This window comes from Mixophyes fleayi, chromosome 12, assembly GCF_038048845.1.
Source record: "Mixophyes fleayi isolate aMixFle1 chromosome 12, aMixFle1.hap1, whole genome shotgun sequence".
Lineage (NCBI taxonomy): Eukaryota > Metazoa > Chordata > Amphibia > Anura > Limnodynastidae > Mixophyes > Mixophyes fleayi.
In genome coordinates, this window is record NC_134413.1 from 44,005,834 (window position 1) to 44,025,709 (window position 19,876).

Below are 19,876 nucleotides of genomic sequence, written 5' to 3' on the forward strand. Positions count from 1 at the left end.
CAACGGAGAAAGCCCACGGACTATGCAATGGCTGGATCACCCCTAGCTCAAGCATTTCCTGTATCTCCTTGTATATACTTTCCTTGGCCTCTGGTGAGACCCGATAAGCGGGATCCCTAACTGGCCTATGCTCACCAGTGTCCACATGGTGCATCACCAAGGAATTCTGACCGGGCTTCCTACTGAACTGAGTCACAAAGGGCCACAGCACTGCCTCAAGCTGCTCCATCTTGTGGACACTCAACTGCTCATCCCAGCCCACTTCCTCTACACCACCTTCACCTCTGGCATCCGCGAGGAGGTCAGGTAGTGGGTCACTTCCTGGTTCCTCAGTTGGTAAGCAGCAAACCTCTGCTACCGACTCCACACGCTCGAGGTATGCCTTCAACCTATTTACGTGGTAGGTCCGCTGCCGCCTACCGTCGCTATCAAAATACACCACGTAAGTGATGTCACTCATACGTTTGAGACTGTGTACGGTCCAGCCCAGGCAGTCTGAAGCTTTTTCTGGTGCGTGGGCACCAGAACAAGGACCTTCTACCCTACCTCAAACGCTCTGTCACGTGCGCCTGATCATACCAAGTCTTCTGTTTTGCCTGCTTTTCCGCTAGGTTAGCCTGCACAAGCCCCATGAGATTCTCTAACCGGTCTCTGAGCTTCAACACATACTCCACCACAGAGACATCCTGGTTGGGTTGCTCCCCTTCCCAAGACTCTCAAGACAAGTCAAGAGGTCCACGGACTCTGTGGCCATATGTAGTTCAAAGGGGGAGAAACCGGTAGACTCCTGTGGCACCTCCCAATAAGCAAACAGGTGGTGCGGCAGGTAGCGTTCCCAGTCCCCTCCCCCTTCGAAGTTTTAAATGCCCGTAGCATGTGCTTCGGAGTGCCATTGAACCGCTCGCACAGTAGCTGGGGATAGTAGGGGGCAGTACGGAGTTGCCGCACTCCGCACTTTGCCCAGAGACACTGGACCAGTTCACTCATGAACTGTGTCCCTTGATCGGTTAGGATCTCACTAGGGAACCCTACTCTGCTAAATACTCCTAGCAGTGCGTCCGCTACCTTTTCCTCAGTTATGGAGGACAGAGCTCCAGTCTCTGGATACCGGGTATTGTAGTCCACCACGGTGAGGATGTACCTATTCCCCGATCTACTGGGCACAGGCAGGGGACCTACTATGTCCACAGCCACTCGCTGAAAGGTTCTCCAATAATTGACAAGGACCTGAGGGGAGCACAAGCATTCTGCTCTACTTGCAGATGAATGGAGACTCTCATATCTCTGATCCCAACTCATCTGTTTAGGCATCTCTTTATCTCTTTACCCTCATAACACAAATATAAAACTAATGGTTCTCAATTTCCTGCTATGTCTCTTCACTAAGAAAACCAAGAATTAAAATGGCCTTGTTTTATGTAACCCTCTATCACTGTGTGTGATGTTAAAGTGCATGGGTTAGGCAGTGCATCTTCTTCTCTAGTCCTGGCTAGCTCATGGGCATGGGTGTAAATGACCAAAAGATTTCAACAAAGTCTCTTTAAAGGTGATGGGACACAGGTGTGGTAACTTCGGATGCAGTGCAAACAGATGTCTCAATCATTTTAGATGCTGGACCATCATAAATGTGTACATCTCTTATATCACTCCAGCACAGATAATAACCACTCCTCTCGGGGGGTCTTATCCATTGGGCTATAACTCATTTTTGCTGTGTCCTCTCTCCCCCTCCTGAGATTCTCACACTCTCTCTTGTGCAGGCTCTGACACCCTCTCCACCCTGTGCACTCTCAGCCTTGCTTGATAGTTCTGACACTCTCACTGGTGTCCTCTTGCAACATCTTCACTGACCCCATGGGCTATAACAATCTCTCTGGTCCTCTCTCCTCCTCTAGGTCACATTAAATACTGCAGCAACTCTCTCCATAGGGTCTCTTACATGCTCCCCCCCCCCTTCCCCCCTTAGACATGAGTGCAGATCCTCAATGCTGGCAATATTATTTGGCTCCACACTGCTTTGGCAGTGACTCCCCTTCTTAATTGGTGTCCTCCATTTTTCTCTTTTATGGCTTTTTTTACTATTATGGAGAGTTCTTCCTCTTCTTGTGGGTCTCTGAGCTTGGGGATTCTTTCCTCTATTTATATGCAGACATGCTCTGAGGTAATTACTCTCTCAAATCTGTCCCATTTCACTTATATTCACTCAGTTATGATGTACTTTGGCCCCTAATGGCGGCAGGCCATAGACCCACTCCAAAATTTGCCAAGGGATCCTGGGACCTCCTCCCCTCCGTCCCAGGTCCCTGGCTGTCACTCCCTCACTACACAATTCTCCCCAGCTGTGGTAGTCATTTTAGCGGCTGTTATAAACCCGTCACACTACACACAGACAAAAAAATCACAATGACCGTAACAGCAATAATAGCAAAAATACTAAAAATAGCGACATACCATCTAACTGACAAGTTGTATTTCCGGCACCTTAGATTTCCTGCGAATGTAAAAAGTAAGGATGAGCGGGCTTGGATTCCGCTAATCCGAGCCCACCTGAACAGTGCGGATCCGACGGGATCCGAGCACTGTTCGGGTATTTCCGGCGCCAAAAAAAATATGAATCTGAGGCTCTGACGTCCAAGTCTCGCATCGGATCTCGCGAGACTCGGATTGCATAAATTCCCCGCTAGCGGCCGCCATTTTCATTTGGGCTGTGATCAGGGTAGAGGGAGGTTGTAGGGTAGTGGTACTCCTGCGTGATCAGTCCAGTTGTGCTTTATGCTTGTGTCCAGTGCTCTGTCCTTGCTGAGTCCAGTGGTGCTTTATGCTTGTGACCAGTGCTCTGTCCTTGCTGAGTCCAGTGGTCCTTTTGTCCTGTGCTCTGTCCTGCTGAGTCCAGTGGTGCTTTGGCCAGTGTCTGTCCTGCTGAGTCCAGTGTTGCTTTAGTCCTGTGCATTTTTGTGCTAAGTCCATAGTAATTGTCTAATTATTAAAAACTCCCCAAAAAAAAAAAAATTATACAAAAAAAAAAAAAAAAATTATTAAGAAATTATTTAAAAAGTAAAAAAAAATTCTAGAGCAATATATTATTGCAGTCCTGAAATATTAGTACTGCAATACCTACATTCACTGTTTCTGCAGTCCAAAAAATAGGAACTGCAATCTATATTACTACGTTCACTGTTTCAGCAGTCCAAAAAATAGGAACTGCAATCTATATTTCTACGTTCACTGTTTAAGCAGTCCAAAAAATAGGAACTGCAATCTATATTACTACGTTCACTGTTTCAGCAGTCCAAAAAATAGGAACTGCAATCTATATTACATTTACTACGTTCATTCTTTAAGCAGTTCCAGAGAATAGGTACTGCAATCTATATTACATTTAATACGTTCAATTTTTAAGCAGTGCAAGAGAATAGGTACTGCAATCTATATTACATTTACTACGTTCATTCTTTAAGCAGTTCCAGAGAATAGGTACTGCAATCTATATTACATTTAATACGTTCAATTTTTAAGCAGTGCAAGAGAATAGGTACTGCAATCTATATTACAATTAATATGTTCAATTTTTAAGCAGTGCAAGAGAATAGGTACTGCAATCTATATTACATTTAATACGTTCAATTTTTAAGCAGTGCAAGAGAATAGGTACTGCAATCTATATTACAATTAATATGTTCAATTTTTAAGCAGTGCAAGAGAATAGGTACTGCAATCTATATTACATTTAATACGTTCAATTTTTAAGCAGTGCAAGAGAATAGGTACTGCAATCTATATTACAATTAATATGTTCAATTTTTAAGCAGTGCAAGAGAATAGGTACTGCAATCTATATTACATATACTACGTTCATTCTTTAAGCAGTTCCAGAGAATAGGTACTGCAATCTATATTACATTTACTACTAATTTTTAAGCATTTCCAAAGTGTGTGTGGTTTAGGGGTACACTCATTAGTGCTGCATATAATGGAGTACAAAAATTTGGAGGATAAAGTAGGGAAAGAGCAAGACCTACTTCCTCCTAATGCTGAAGCTGCTGCCACTCGTCATGACATAGATGATGAAATGCCATCAACGTCGTCTGCCAAGGCCGATGCCCAATCTCCTAGTACAGGGCATGTAAAATCCCAAAAAAACCAAAGTTGACTAAAATTACCAAAAAAAAGAAAATTAAAAACATCTGAGGAGAAACGAAAACTTGCCAATATGCCATTTACGACACGTAGTGGCAAGGAATGGCTTAGGCCCTGGCCCGTGTTCAGGACTAGTGGTTCAGCTTCATCCAAGGATCTAAGCCCTCCTCCTCCTCCCCTCCCTCTAAAAAATTTAAGAGACTTAAGCTGTCATCAACAACTAGTCCAAGTCCAGCGAGTCCAAGGGTTTTTGTGGTTGCGAAGCCTGACCTTCCCATCACTGTACAGGAAGAGGTGGCTCCTTCAACCATTTCCAGCACGCCCTCTGCATATGCTGGAAGGATCACCCACAGTGCAGTTACAGATTTGGCTAATGAAGGTGTGAATGTTGTACACCGGGAGGAGGATATTGATGTAGCTGGCGCTGAGGAGGAACTTGACGAGGAGGATGCTGATGTGGTTATCATAAATGAGCCACCAGGGGGGGAAACAGTTGTTGTCCATGGGATGAAAAAGCCCATCATCATGCCTGGTCAGAAGACCAAAAAATCCACCTCTTCTGTCTGGAGTTATTTTTATCCAAATCCGGACAACAAATGTATGGCCATATGTAGCTTATGTAAAGCTCAAATAAGCAGGGGTAAGGATCTTGGCCACCTAGGGACATCCTCACTTATACGTCACCTGAAGAACCTTCATAATTCAGTGTTTAGTTCAGGACCTGTGGCTAGGACCGTCAGCAGTCCAGGGACACCTAAATCCCTTGGTCCTGTTGTATCCACACCAGCAACACCCTCCTCGTCAATTTCCTCCACGATCTCGATCAGAGATAGTCCTGCAGTCAGAAATATTGGTACCAGAGATTAAATCACTGTTCCTGCAGTCCAGAAATATTAGTACCAGAGATTAAACTATGTTCACTGTTCCTGCAGTCCAGAAATATTAGTACCAGAGATTAAACTACGTTCACTGTTCCTGCAGTCCAGAAATATTAGTACCAGAGATTAAACTACGTTCGCTGTTCCTGCAGTCCAGAAATATTAGTACCAGAGATTAAACTACGTTTACTGTTCCTGATTGGTTTGTTAAAGTGCGAATGTCCTATTTCAACAACATCAGGGTGGGTGGGAGGGCCCAAGGACAATTCCATCTGAGGTTAATATTAGTGTAGGAGTGAAAAAAAACCAAAAATATGGATTTTAGCATTTTTTATGCTTTTTAAAAAAAAAAAAATCAGAACCCAAAATCAGAACCAAAACCTTTTGTGGGGTGTTTTGGCAAAACAAATCAGAACCCAAAACCCAAAACACCAAAAGTGGCCGGTGCACACCCCTAGTAAAAAGTGACTTTCCAAAACATGTACACTAAGAAATGATGTCATTTCTAATGGTCACAGTCAAAACTGCGGTTTTAGAGCGGCGATGGATGGATCCACAGACTGTATAATCCAGGTGGTATAGTGTAATCCACTTCTGCCTCATGTGTTTGATTCCCGACCATGGCCTTATCTGTGTGGAGTTTGTATGTTCTCCCCGTCTTTGCATGGGTTTCCTCCCCACTCCAAAAACATACTGGTAGATTAATTGGCTGCTCACAAAAGTGTGTGTGTGTGTTAGGGAATTTAGACTAAAAGCTCCAATGGGGCAGGGACTTATGTGAATGACAAATATTATATGTACAGCACTGCGGAATTGGTGGCGCTATATAAATAAATGATGATGATGAACTGTGTTGGCAAACCCGTACTGTACATTGCCTACGTCTCTCCGCCACTGTTCCTATGGGCAGTTGTAACTGTCATTTGTGTTTAGACATGAATTGTTCTGCAATTGCATTCATTAGCATATGGTCTGTTTCTGAGCATGCGCAGAGCTTTTTTCACACAAGATACAGCATGCAAATGGACTTGCGTCTGAACATGAGTCAGGCCCTATATATTTAAGTCACACATAAAATGTAATTGCGGCCCCTTGAGCCTGGAGATGCGGATCAGGGATGATTATGTGTAAGTTAAATACAACAAGTGCATCTCCCTACAGATGTTTCCTATGCTGTGGTTTTCCCCTTTATAGTATGAGCCTGTAGTAGCCTGGTGCTGGTTACTGCTTTAACATGGAAACCCCAATAATTGTAGGAGACCTCAGTCATCAAGTTAATTGAGAATTCAAGCTCTAAAACAATCAGCAATCCCAAGAGCACAGTGGTACATTTATCATCTTGATCTTTGCTCCCTGAAGATCTAAGACTTTTATAGCCCATTCATTCAGTCCTACTTATTAATCTAACTTCTTTGAAGTTGAGGGTCATCCCCCCTCCTCCCCTTCCTCCTTAAAGTTTGTTTAAAAAGGTTAATACTGCTAATTCCTGCTATCAGTTGATCTGCTCTCTGGACTTCTAAATCCAATAATATGTCATTGACACAATTATCTATGTGTAGTGATTTCCTCATCAGTCAGTAGCAGGATGGTTAGAAGCTGCAGAGGAGAGGGGAGCTTTCATTTTGTTTATTAAAATGTGTCCAAACTGAAAAGGTCAGTTTTATCTGTACAAAATATATTATCAAACCTGTGGACAAAGGTGGTGTGATTATAAACCTATTATATGTCTAAAATGAAATATCACCTTGAGCATGCCATTATTAACAAATTGCTTTCTTCTCATCTGGAATTTGCTTTCCAAAGACAAATTACTCATACTTACCTACTTTCTTCAGCTCTCTTCCGGGAGCCAGCCAGTGGAGGGGGGCGTGAGGGGGCGGGGCGGCCAAAATCGCGTCATTTCGGCCCCGCCCCCTGTGACGTCATGACGCAAATTGCGTCATTTGACAGCGGGGGGCGGGGCTAAACGCCGCGATTCATCGGGAATCGCGGCGTTTGGGATCTAATTCTGCCCACTTCACTAGGAAGTGGGCACTTCCTAGTGAAGTGGGCAGAATTCGGGAGATTGCCACACTCGCCCGGGAGTCCGGGAGACTCTCGCAAAATGCGGGAGTCTCCCGGACATTCCGGGAGAGTTGGCAAGTATGAAATTACTGCTCTTGTTGACCAAACATGATCTGACAGTATGACTGATGGAAAATTGTCTACATTTTTACTTGTAGATCACCCTATAGTTCCAGTAATCTTTTCTTTTTTTAAAGATCCAAAAAGTCCACTAAGCCACCTGACAGACCGATCGTAGCTGGGGTACTTAGTTCTCCTGTCCTATTTCTATATGGAATTTTGAGAAATTATGTGGTTTGCCAATTAAATTACATTGGTGATACTACTCAGTATTTTGTTTTTATTTTCAAAACCATGCTCATGTTTTGGTGTTTTTGGTTTCTGATTTAAAAATGTGATTTTGATTAAAATGCTAAAAAAAAAACCAACCCACATAAATCATGGGATTTTGAGTTGTTTTTATGATCCTACATTAGTATATATAATTTACAGTTTATTTAAAGATCATTTTCTATTATCTGTGTGATTCCTTGACTGTCAACACAATTTCTTGCATTGCACTCTGTTGATTACAACAGTTGTATGGTCATACAATTTATTACATTTGTAACTTTTTTTCTGTCTATGTATAATGTTTTACTGCTTGGTTCAATAATACCATGCAACCCGTGGTGTCATTGGTGTAACTGTTAATAATGTTGTCTTTCTATTTTGGTTTACAATTGTTTTTCTATTTGCAGTTCATTTTTTCATTATTATTGTGTTAATTTCCGGTTTTCCTATTGGGATGTATATTATGGGAGTGAATACATTTTCCATTATCTGGATTTGTTTAGTGACAAAGCTGGTTGTTGCCCCATCTCAAGTCTTAGGAGTGAATTTCCATTGTGTTTTCCTGCTCAGCTCTATTTAAATTTGCCTTCTATGCTTTCTGTTATGTAAATACCAGTCAGGTAATAATAGTGTGCAGGAGTGGGCACCCTGTCAGCAGCACTAATGAGCTCAAATATACCAGTTACCCCGTACCTGGAACCATGCTGGAAGAATTAAGGTGTCTAAAGCAGAGAAGGTGGGAACAAAATGACACCTACTGTGCCTGCTGCCGCTGATATAATGGCGCTGGTTGCTGTTACTAGGCAACCGGCTGAGCGAGTGGCTGTGCCCATTGCCAAATCTAACACTTTCCACATTGATGGATGTTCACTGGTTGGACTTGCTTATATATGGGTCAGGAGTAGGCCTTCTCGGCCTTTTGGCTAAGATCAAGTGCAGTTGTGGCAGAGCTGCACTTGGTCCTCTGGCCAGGGGCTGGGATTGCTGCTTTGAAAGCCTGGGACAAATGTGCCTCTGGGAGTGGCGACCCAGGGGGTGCCAAAAAATCACAGGTCAGTAGCACCTTGAAATAGATACAATGTGATTATGTTGGCACCCACGCACTTTTGACCACTTTCTTTTAAGCACTTGCTCTATTCTTTGCCCCGGCCTTATGGCTGGGCGAGAAAATTTTTATACCAAGCCCAGCCATTAGGCTGGGGCCGTATCCACTCGGCACTATTTATTTTTCTTCACGTTTGTCACTTTTTCTTTTGTGTTCACGTTTCCGGATTTTATTGGGTACAGGTAGGCCCTTTTGGGCTCCTGTCCCCGAGACGATCTAGGGGAGGTTGTGTGGCCCTTAGGCTCCAGCCTCCCTGAACACCCATGTTGGTCCTCCCCTTAGGGGGTGGACTAGTTGTTAAGCCCTGGGTGAAGCTTCGGTGGATCCCAGGGGCTAAAGGGACCTCCCTAGCCTCGCAGCGAAGGGGGTCTGAAGACCCTTGCCCCCTAAGGGACCTTTTTGGTTCCGGGGGTCGGGGACCAGGGCCCTTCCTTTTTAAAGAAGGGGCCAGTACCGTACCCCTTGTGCACTTTTTTATGGTTTTACACCTTTTTTGGGCACTTTGGGTTTTTGATTGCACGTTCCCAGGCTTTCAATAAAAAAAAAATAAAAAAAAATGGGTCAGGAGTAGGCTTGTATGAAGACCCAGAATTCTGTTTGTTGAAGACCCAAAAATTCTGCTCCTGCACAAAATGTAAAAAAACTTAGGGATCATTCAACAAAGGATAATTTGTAAAGCTATCATTTTTGCTAAGTGTATGTAGGTAGAGTGCTCTACTATGTGTCCTACTGTACTTTTTATCTCTGTCTACCAGCAGTGATTTTTGGCTGCAATAGCCATGTTTAGTTTGCAAATTTCTTATGGAATTATTACAAACTCTCAGTGATGGTAACTAAGAATTTATAGTTGCACTTCTCAACTGTCACCAGGTGCAGGTTCAGTCCCAGAGCATTCTAAAGGTACATCATTATCACCCTCATCACCATAAGCAAGGACGACAAAGCTAGAGTACAATTAACATGTCCATTTTTAATTTTAGAAGTGCCATCTGGTTTGTCAGCCCTTGTCTATATCTCCCAGTGGAAACTATGATGCCTATTTGTATGTTGGTGATGCTCCAAGCTTTGTCTTCTTGCAGTTTTGACTGACCCTTTGTGCACATTTGATACCCTGCTCTGCGTGGTACACTAGTGAATGCAATGCTCTCCATGCATAGTGAAAAGCAGAGATTGAATGTTTTGCAAATAAACAATGTTATTTAGAATATTTTGTTGGCAAAGCTCCTAAGGAGGATGTTTTGAATGGGGGCAGTTAGAAAGTGTCAGTTGGATAATACATAGCCACTCCTGTCACACACTCACATGGGTACAACACACATGCTATGCACTTGATCATTGACCATTGTTATCCATGCCACTGGCTTATAATGGCATGTGGCCTTTTACTTAATGTATGTATTTTATGTTTTTTAATTACCACTTATAATGTTGTAGGTGATGGAAAACTGACAGCCATGGCACTGTCTGGTATTCCATCATCGATTTCACTCAGCCTATGATAAATTACACTTTCGATCACAGTTGGATAAAGAGAGTTTTTTTCCTCAGATGCATTTGGTAAGGAATTTTTTTCAAGAAATGCTTTTTATATTCTTGCTGAATGCTAACTGGTTGGGTGACTGTTTTCAAGCATTTTCCAAATATAGGTTGCATAATTTTATTTCATTTTGTAAGGCATTGTCACCAGGATCTACAGATTACTTTACATTATGAACAACTGAAAAATGTTTTCCACCCATTAAATAGTTTTTTATTTCTAAAGAAGTTGGATAACGAGGAGGTTGAATTAGAACTGCTTTAATTTGCTTCATTCTTGCTCCTTATCTTGTATAATGTACTTATGAATATGGGTCTGTCTGAGCACATTGCCTTTTTTGACAAATTTTAGGCATATTGCTTAGTAGTAATTTATCATCCTGATCTGGCCATCTTTGAACATAGAATGAGTATAAATGTTCATCCACATCTAATGATAACTATTACATGGCAGTACTATTGTCTCGTCATCATATTCATCTGCAAATTGCTTTGAGTAATCATTGGCATTAATTGTAATCTCATATGTCCTTTATTTTCACCCCTGCTAGGACCTGACATATTGTCCTTAAAGTCCACAAAAATATGACTAAAAAAAGCTCTGTCTCACAATTGGGATGAAACAGAGACAAAAGATTAATTATAATATGATCTGCCAACATTGGCTAACCAGTTCGTAATTTCATGCGTTCGCCCTTAGCTTAAATTAAGTTTGGCACATGAAAATTACATGAAAACACCAATAGGGTGAAGTACAATAAAGTGAAGCATTGTGAATGCTCAGGCTGATTGACTGATTGATGACCCAAGTTTTGCTCCCTTACATCAATCCAGGAAAAATGAGTGCCAGAAAGTTTTTGACATAAGGCTTTATTGATTCTTGTCTATTGAGTTATTCATATTCAAAGCACTACAATTGGCCTGATTCTTCAGCTAACATAAATTAGTCAGCAAAGTGTGTGAATCTGGGCCGATTTGCGAATCACTGAAATTCAGCCAAATTTCGGAATTGGCTGAACTAATTCGCTATTTGCTAGTCAGGGGACCCAAAACCTTACCATGTTCTGAGAGCAATTTTTAGGATCTGCTATGCTTTCAAAATGTATATGCCAATCAGGGGAGGTCTGGCACATTTTAGCTCGGGAGCAAGCCTCGACTCAGCAGCATATTAGGAACATTTTAAAGGAAAAAAATGCAGGTGACCCAGGCCAAGGTAGCCCACTATGGGACTGGCCCGGGGGGCAGGTGCCCCCCTGCCCAGCCAACCCCTGGTACCAATGGATTAACAAAGGAGGTTTTATCATTGGGTGTTTTAATCTAGCATATATTGATGTTTTCTTTAAATAAAATATAGTAATTGCACAAGTGAATATGGATTAGGTCCCTTGTAACACTAAGTTTAAAGCATTTCTTAGAAGATTTACCTCAGGATAGTTGTTGCATAATATAGGATGACCTGCGTGCATTTCTTCAGGCTATTCAGGATTTGCCCAAAAGAAGGCTGACCTGTTGGGAAAATGATGGTCTTTGAGTATCAGACATAGACTGGGTAGATCAGGAGAATATCCTAATTTGTTTCAATTTTAGGAGTCATGTGTTTTCTATAGTTGGTTTAGCTATGGGACCCTTAAGATCCATGACAATCCTCTCAAAAAGTACATGGAGAAACACATTTTACCCGTCACTTACATCCAGAACTGAAATCTAAACGGTACCCTTCTGCTTTCCATGCTTGTGACCTCAGACAAAAAAAGCGAGGAGTAGCTACACTTATTGCATCCCAAGTAACCTTTGAGCTTTTGACATCTCATTCTGACCCTGAAGGTCGATTTCTAATCCTAGTGGGCAAACTCAATAATACTATATGCACCCTAGTTAATGTATATGGCCCAAATCAAAACCAGCGTTCATTCCTGGCTGCCCTAGACTCTTTGCTCTCTCAGGTACACCAGGGAGAAGTGATTATGGCAGGGGACTTTAATGTTGTAGTAGATGATACCATAGATAGATCGTCCACTTTGCTCCCCCCCGTCAGCGGCTCGGAGTCTCGTAAATCTAAGGCCTTGGTATCCCTTCTTTCCCATCATCTCCTCTTTGACTCCTAGAGGCTCAGGGAACCCTCATCCCGAGATTACACATTTTACTCCCCGGTTCATGGTACCTACTCACGAATAGACATGGTCTTCCTCAGCCACGATTTGTCTTTAAAACTCAGAGCGGCTCACATACACCCGATGGTTTGGTCTGACCACTCTCCTATATCAGCTGACCTATCAGACATAGTACCCCGTCCCCGCCCCGCCTCGTGGCGTATTAATGATTCCATTCTCCATGATCAGTCACTTATTTTAGAGCTCCGGACCCTTCTTGATGAGTATTTTCTCTTTAATGACCTTCCTGATACTTCCCCTATGACCCTCTGGGAAGCCCATAAGGCAGTGGTTCGAGGCCACCTTATCAGCATGGCCTCGCGCCGTAAGAAGCTGGCCACCTCTAACCGTGCGTCACTAACTATTCAACTCCAGACTCTGGAGAGACAGCATAAACTCTCCCCCAATGAAGAGGTATTGACCAAACTTCTAAAGGTGAGATCTGATCTGAACCTCCTTCTCTCTGATCCACTGCCTCGGCCTTGAAATGGCTGAGGCAGACGTTCTACGAAAAGGGAGATAAAGCTGACAGAATACTAGCGTCCCGTCTGAGGGCCCAGAGAGCTCAAAACAATGTCATGGCCCTGAAGTCTCCCTCCGGCTTACCTATTTACCGTCCCAACCAGATAGGGCGAGAGTTTCAGAAATTTTATTCTTCACTGTATAACCTGGATGCTCTGAATCCCGGGAGTGCCCCTCTTGCGGATACAATAGCAGCTTTCTTGAGGCAAGCGAACCTCCCTACCCTTTCCAGCAGCCTAATCCAACAACTAAATGAGGAGATTACTTCGGAGGAAATACTGGCAGTTATCAAGGCCCAAAAGACCTCCAAGGCCCCAGGACCTGATGGCTTTTCAGCAGCCTACTATTCAAGATTTTCCCAGACCTTGGTTCCTCACCTCCGCTCCCTGTTCAATGCGGTCTTACATGGCGAACCTTTCCCGAAATCAATGTTAGAGGCGCATATTGTAGTTATACATAAGGAGGGAAAAGACCCTAGCGACTGTGCAAGCTACCGTCCCATCTCCCTTCTCAATGTTGACATTAAGTTATATGCAAAGATCCTTGCTACCCGTCTGAATGGAGTCCTTCCGGGTCAAATCCATTATGATCAAGTGGGTTTCATCCCGGGTCGCCAGGCGAGGGATAATACTCCCCGCGCGATCGACCTTGTTCAAATCATCAATCAAAGGCGCCTCCCGGCCATGATGCTCTCACTGGATGCCGAGAAGGCGTTCGATCGAATCTCTTGGGATTTCATGACCCTAGCTTTGAAGGCGTACGGCTTCACAGCTGAATTCCTGACCGGGGTATCAGCCCTCTATAACTCTCCCTCAGCTAGGGTTCTGGTGAATGGGTCTCTTTCCGACCCTCATTCCCTCTCCAACGGGACGAGGCAGGGCTGCCCCCTTTCGCCCTTAATTTTTGCTCTAGTGATAGAACCCTTGGCGGCGATGATCAGACAGTCGACGTCAATCTCAGGTGTGACAGTGGGACCGCGGGAATTCAAGGTATCTCTCTTCGCGGATGACATACTTCTTTCTCTGACAAATCCTCAGGAATCTTTACCCGCCCTATATAAACTTATGGATGAATATGGCCTCCTGTCTGGCTATAAAATTAATTTTGTTAAATCCGAGGCCATGCTCCTCCATGCTTCCCCTTCCCTTAGGTCCAGTTTACAGACTAATTTTGCACTACGCTGGCAGGTCAATAAGATCAAATATCTTGGAGTTTATATCACCTCGTCCTATGAGAGATTGTATCGGGAAAATTTCCCCCCCCCTTCTGTCAAAAATCAAACAGGACTTGGAGACTTGGAAGAGCTATATCATATCGTGGCTGGGGAGGATTATTGCTATTAAGATGAACTTGGTCCCTAAGCTTCTGTATCTTTTCCAGACTCTTCCAGTGAGGGTTCCCGACTCTGTGTTTAGGGATTTGCATTCCTCCTTTCTAAAGTTTATATGGCGTGCCAAGCCCCCTAGAATTTCGATAGCAGTGCTTAAGAAGCCCAGGGCCCGGGGAGGCAGGGGATTTCCAGACATTAAATTTTATTATTTGGCATCCCACTTGACCCAGGTGGCGGTAACTTATGCGCCTTATCAGTCCATAGCCTGGGTGGACCTGGAGACCCACTATGTTGGGGTCCCCTCCATGGCATCACTCTGGGGTTTGGCTAATATAGATAGGCCACCAGCGGCCTCCTCTCTCCAATCTCTTAAATTCTGCTTATCCCTCTGGGACTCATGCCGGGTCAAATATAAATTGTCCTCCCCTATTTCACCTCTGACTCCCCTTTGGGGCAACCCACACTTCCCTACTGGCAACTCAACCCAACAATTTAAAAACTGGATAAAGGCGGGATTACGGGTGTTCTCGGACTTGGTGGTTAATCAAACTTGGGCTTCTATGTCTGAACTTCATCATAAATTTGAACCGTTTTGTCCGCTCTTTTTTGAGTACTTCCAGGTTCGACACTACGCCATGTCTTTGCCCCCCCAGGAGGCTCTTCGGGCCCCGACCTCCTTCGAGTACATGTGTTTACATTCACCTCTCACTAAGGGGATGATCTCCCAGATCTATAATTGGCTCATAGATTATACCTTCGATACTCCAGGCCGACATGAGCGGGAATGGGAAAATGACTTGGGTCCTCCTCCAGACGACTTATGCTGGGAGGAGGTCAGGGAGGGGATTGCCAAGAGCTCGATCTCTACATTAATTAAGGAAACTGCCTATAAAGTGTACTATAGGTGGTACTATACTCCTGATAAGTTGTCTCGAATGTTTCCTACGGCCACTCCGAGCTGCTGGCGGGAATGTGGCCAGAGAGGTACGATGCTACACATATGGTGGACCTGCCCTTGCATAGTTCCTTTCTGGAACATGGTTCTTACACTCATAAACTCTGTGTCGGAACAACAGATAAGTAAGGATCCCTGGTCATTTCTTCTCTCTCGCCCTATACCTGATGAGAGCGCGCCCTCTAACAAGCTTATCTCCCATTTTCTGGCAGCCGCTAAATCCCTAATAGCAAAGCACTGGAAAGACCCTAGGGCTCCCTCTATGCAGGAGTTACGGTCGTACATAGGACATGTCGCAAGCATGGAAAGTATAACGTGCTACCCCGTGTGGGCCCCGTGGTACTTTCTAGAAAGCCGTAGCTGCCTTTCCAGTATGGCTCCTCCTCCTGCAGATGGAACATAGCTCTTGGGCCGCCTCTGGACCCCCCAGGCTGGAATTGGTGCGCGGATGGTGAGTAATGTCTGTATGCTACCCCTCTCTCGTGCAGTCATTGTAACTGTGTGTCCTAGCTTTTCCTAGCAATGTTCCAAGTTTGCGTGTCTATTGGTTTATTAGTTATATTGTTGACAATATTTGTGCCTTTCTACCCCCCACCCTCCCTTCCCTTCCCTTCTCTTTCCCCCACCGATATAAAAGTATAAAACTCAGAGGAAACACTTTGATTATTAAGATTTTTCTTGTCCAAAATGTTATCTGTACTGTTCCTGTTGTTTCCTCTTCAAATAAAGAGTTTAAAAAAAAAAAAAAAAAAGTACATGGAGTACAGGCAGTGGTACCAGTGGGCATCCAGGACATGAGTCACAGTTTTTGTTACCAGCATATATTTCAATTCAGTAATACAATGTTCTATTTAATTTTTTCACATCCACAAATCCATACTCAACATCTGGGTGATCCCGCTCTAAAACCATATATCTATGTGGCTGTGGAATTACAAGTTGCTTCACTATTTCTCTCCGTATCTCATGTATGCTGTAAACAGATCCCTTAGCACTGCAAAATAACAAAATATTTTATCAGCACTGCGTTTTTATAAAACATTTAAAAATGTTTACATTGTCATTACATGAGTTAGGTTAGTACCAGTTTTATCACTGGAAACTGATAAATCAGGAAACGTAGTTCAGGGGTATTTTCACCAGCATTATACGTTAAAACTTCTAGAGAAAATGTTTCGCTTGTTGTTATCCCCACGGCTTGTGCAGTGTTTTGGCATAATGGGAAAGATCCCTTCCTCCAATCCACTCCCTTTTCTGCATATGACCCCATTTTTGTCAGCACCAATAATCAGTATAGACCTTAATTTGTAAGACCTGCTTTGGGCAAGCTGGGTGTCCAAGTCGCTCCCCTATGAGTCTCTTACAAAGTGATGTTGATGTTGTCTTATGGTACAGAGGTTAATTGGCACGGGAGGTGGCTCTAAAAGCAAAGTCTCTGTGAGGAGGTAATGCTCTATCAGGGAACTCAGCTTGGCTTATATAGCACTTTTCCTGTGGTAGCAGGACTCTCAGTAATCTGTTAGGAAAACATTTCCACAATCTGGGCTGGTCTGGAGTCTTCCAGTAGAATCCCATTCTTTGTACACATCTGTAATGTCACCAATTTGTCTTTACCCAGCTGTATACTCACTGCATTTAGTCATTGACTCCCAGATGGGCTGGGTCTATGCTTTCAGCTGTTGGACATAATGTTCACTTTTTCAAAGTAAACTGCAGCTCACTGCCCACATATTGAGCCCACTGATCTTCCAGGAGTATCTCACATTTGACAACCCTTACAGAGATGGTGAGGGAAGCTTCCACGTCATCCTCAGGTGTCATATTGGGCAGTGAAGCTAGTATCCACATATGTACAGTCTACTGAGGTAGATTCCCACTGGAAAGGCAATAATCCCTCTGCCATGAACTTTATATATTCCAGGAACTGCCTGTTAGGCTCCTGCTGCTGCTTTTGGGTTAATTTCCATGTCTTTGCTACCAGGGAAGTGGTTTTCTGCTCATTAGCATTTGTGTGCTACATGCTGGCATTCACCATTTGTTGTTTTAGATTGGCCTGCTCTCTAAAATCACAATTACACATATTCCCTCATTGCACTGCTCAGTCAACGCATGACTTTCCATTGCAAGTCTATTAAAATGTATGGTGGGATAAAGGAACAGACAACATGCTGGACAGCTTTAGCTAAGTATAGATTTTTTATTTAAAGTATATTATTTGTCTTGGTAATACACAGATTTTATTAATTCAAAAAGGGGCTTCACTTGCTCATTAATGTGCCTACTTACACTTAAGAGCAAATCTAGCTACTGGGTGCAAACATTTCACATGGAAAAAACATTTTGTTTCGCATGGGGGAAGAGAATTAAAAGTTGCAGCCTAATTTAGAGATGTGAGTGGGGAGCATGTTATCATAGCTCCAAAATGCAGTGTAAAAATAGAGCTGGTCAATATATGTGTGTATGCCGGTGGTAGTCTCTTCGCCAATGCTGATAAATCAGACGCTGAGGACACCTACAAAAGAAAACCGATTTGAGAAGAAAGCGACAAGAATATACACAGACTTACCTGATCAGCGACTGTCCACATATCCGATCCTAGCAAAACACTGACAAGAGCTTTGTCCGAATGCAGAGGTGTCTGGCAGTAGTGTCTGACGTCATTGCGCCCTCAATACATTTTTATTTAAAGCGGCAATGTCGGGACCAAGCAGGTTAACGGTTAAGAGAGGGGTCCCAACATTGCCACTTTAAATAAAAATTCATTGAGGGCGCACTGACATTAGACACTACTGCCGGACACCTGTGCATTCGGAAGAAGCTCCTGTCAGTGTTCTGTTAGGATCGGATATGTGGACAGTCGCTGATCAGGTAAGTCTGTGTATATTCTTGTCTTTTTTTTGCTCAAATCAGTTTTCTTTTGTAGGTGTCCTCAGCGTCGGATTTATCAGCATCGGCAATGCGTAACCCATCTGTGCATGCAGCATGCAAGAACATGCAGTATTGCCCTGCATTCAAAAGAAGTTTGCATTTCCACTCCTTGCAGTACAGCATGGTTGGCTTGGCTTCAAATTCTGCACCTAGGCAGATTTATCCCTAACTGTAAACCAGCATCTAAGAGCCAGGGAAGTGCAAGCCAGTCACTCCATGTAAGTAAATTTGCTTTGTGTATTTCATTCACACCTTTTCTATTAAAAGATCAGTGAACACTTTCTGCATTCATAAACTTTGACTGTTGTCTCCGAAGTTGAGAAAAAGACTAAATATCACTATGTCCCTTGTCGCAACTATAAAACATGTAATGGAATCTCAAAGGAGCGCAAATCTAGACTACCGGTAAAATTTAATATGAGATGGTGGATATGGTGAAACATATAAGTGTAGGAGTTAAATGTTAATGTAATAAATTGTGGATGGATACAGGTAAAATACTTATATGGTAAGTGTGACAGGATGGACTGCCTTTGCCACCCTGTCTGTTGTTGCTGAGAACTGGCTGGGCTACTTTGCCACCGTTCCCTTCCGTTATCCCAAATGCGCCCTCTAACCGCATTAGGAGAGGCTTACAAATGCCGCCACCACTGCACCCCTTATCAGCATCCAGTAACTGGTTTCTTCTGGGTAACTGACACTGCTAGTGTACCCCATTACTAGTGTACCTGGGCTGGTAATCCTGACCTCTTCCTATGGACCAGGGTTGCTGTAGATGGATCCCCCCTCGCCTATCACACTGGCCAGAGCTTCTGGGTAGCAGGCAGAGCGGTGGTACCGGAAAAGCTGGGCCCAAACCTCAGAAACAGCTTGGAACGGATTAGAGTTGGGTCTAATCTGTAGGTCACAGGGATAGAGAAGTTTCCAAGCAGGTCTTTGAAGCAAGTGATGTTTATTTGCTCACCCTGGTTGAAGGTACCAGTGAGCAGGTCAGATGAAACAAGAAGAACAATTATCAATACAAATATAGCAAATATAGAAGAACATTACACTGCAGAGCTTCGGTGCAGGATTAAGCAGTGAGGAAGAACGGAACTAGCCTCTGTGAAGATGACACGCTGAATTACATTGGATATTCTGGAACTGTGTTTCTTTAGAGGCTGTTTATGAAGGAATTCGAGTGGGACTGAACCCAATACATCATATACATATATTAGTTTAATTGGATGCCTTATCGAATTATTTTATTCACCGGAGTTTAAAGAAAAAATATTTTCTTATTGATAAGATCTACATACAGACTGAGACATACCTCATATGCTGATTGTAGGACTCTTTTTGGAACTGTGTCAAGCAAAACTGATATATTTACTTATTGTGTTTAATTGAGAACATATTGTATTGAAATTGACTGATCTTTGAGCGCCATACTTATGTTACACTTTGTATACCAAGGAAAGAATCAGGCCTTTACCTTTCTGTATGAGTGGTAGTTCGGCAACTGTCAGTGAGGCATCTTCTTGTAAGGTCAGTCATGACTATGCAAGACCTTGTCATTCAGACTCAAAAAGTGGTGTCAAAATACTTTTAAGTGTAAAAGCCGAGCTGGAATAAAACAGTAAGGCAGAAGAAACTGTATGTTCAGATTCAGAAATGACACAAATCCCTGAGGAGAGTGCTATGTGTATGCCTGACCTTGCTGATAGTGTAATCATAAAGAAGCCTTCTTTCAGCATTTCTACAGATGTGTGGACGAGCAGCCTAAGTGTAGCCAGTGATACACAAATTGAGGATACCACTTTGGAATTGCAACAGGATGAGGAGGATATTTGCAGGGCCGCAGAGAGGGGGGGGAGCGGGTACTAATTACCCGGGCCCGGGCATGTCAGGGGGCCCGGCCCAGGCCCTTGCGCTGCTGCTTTTTTTTTTTTAAAAAAA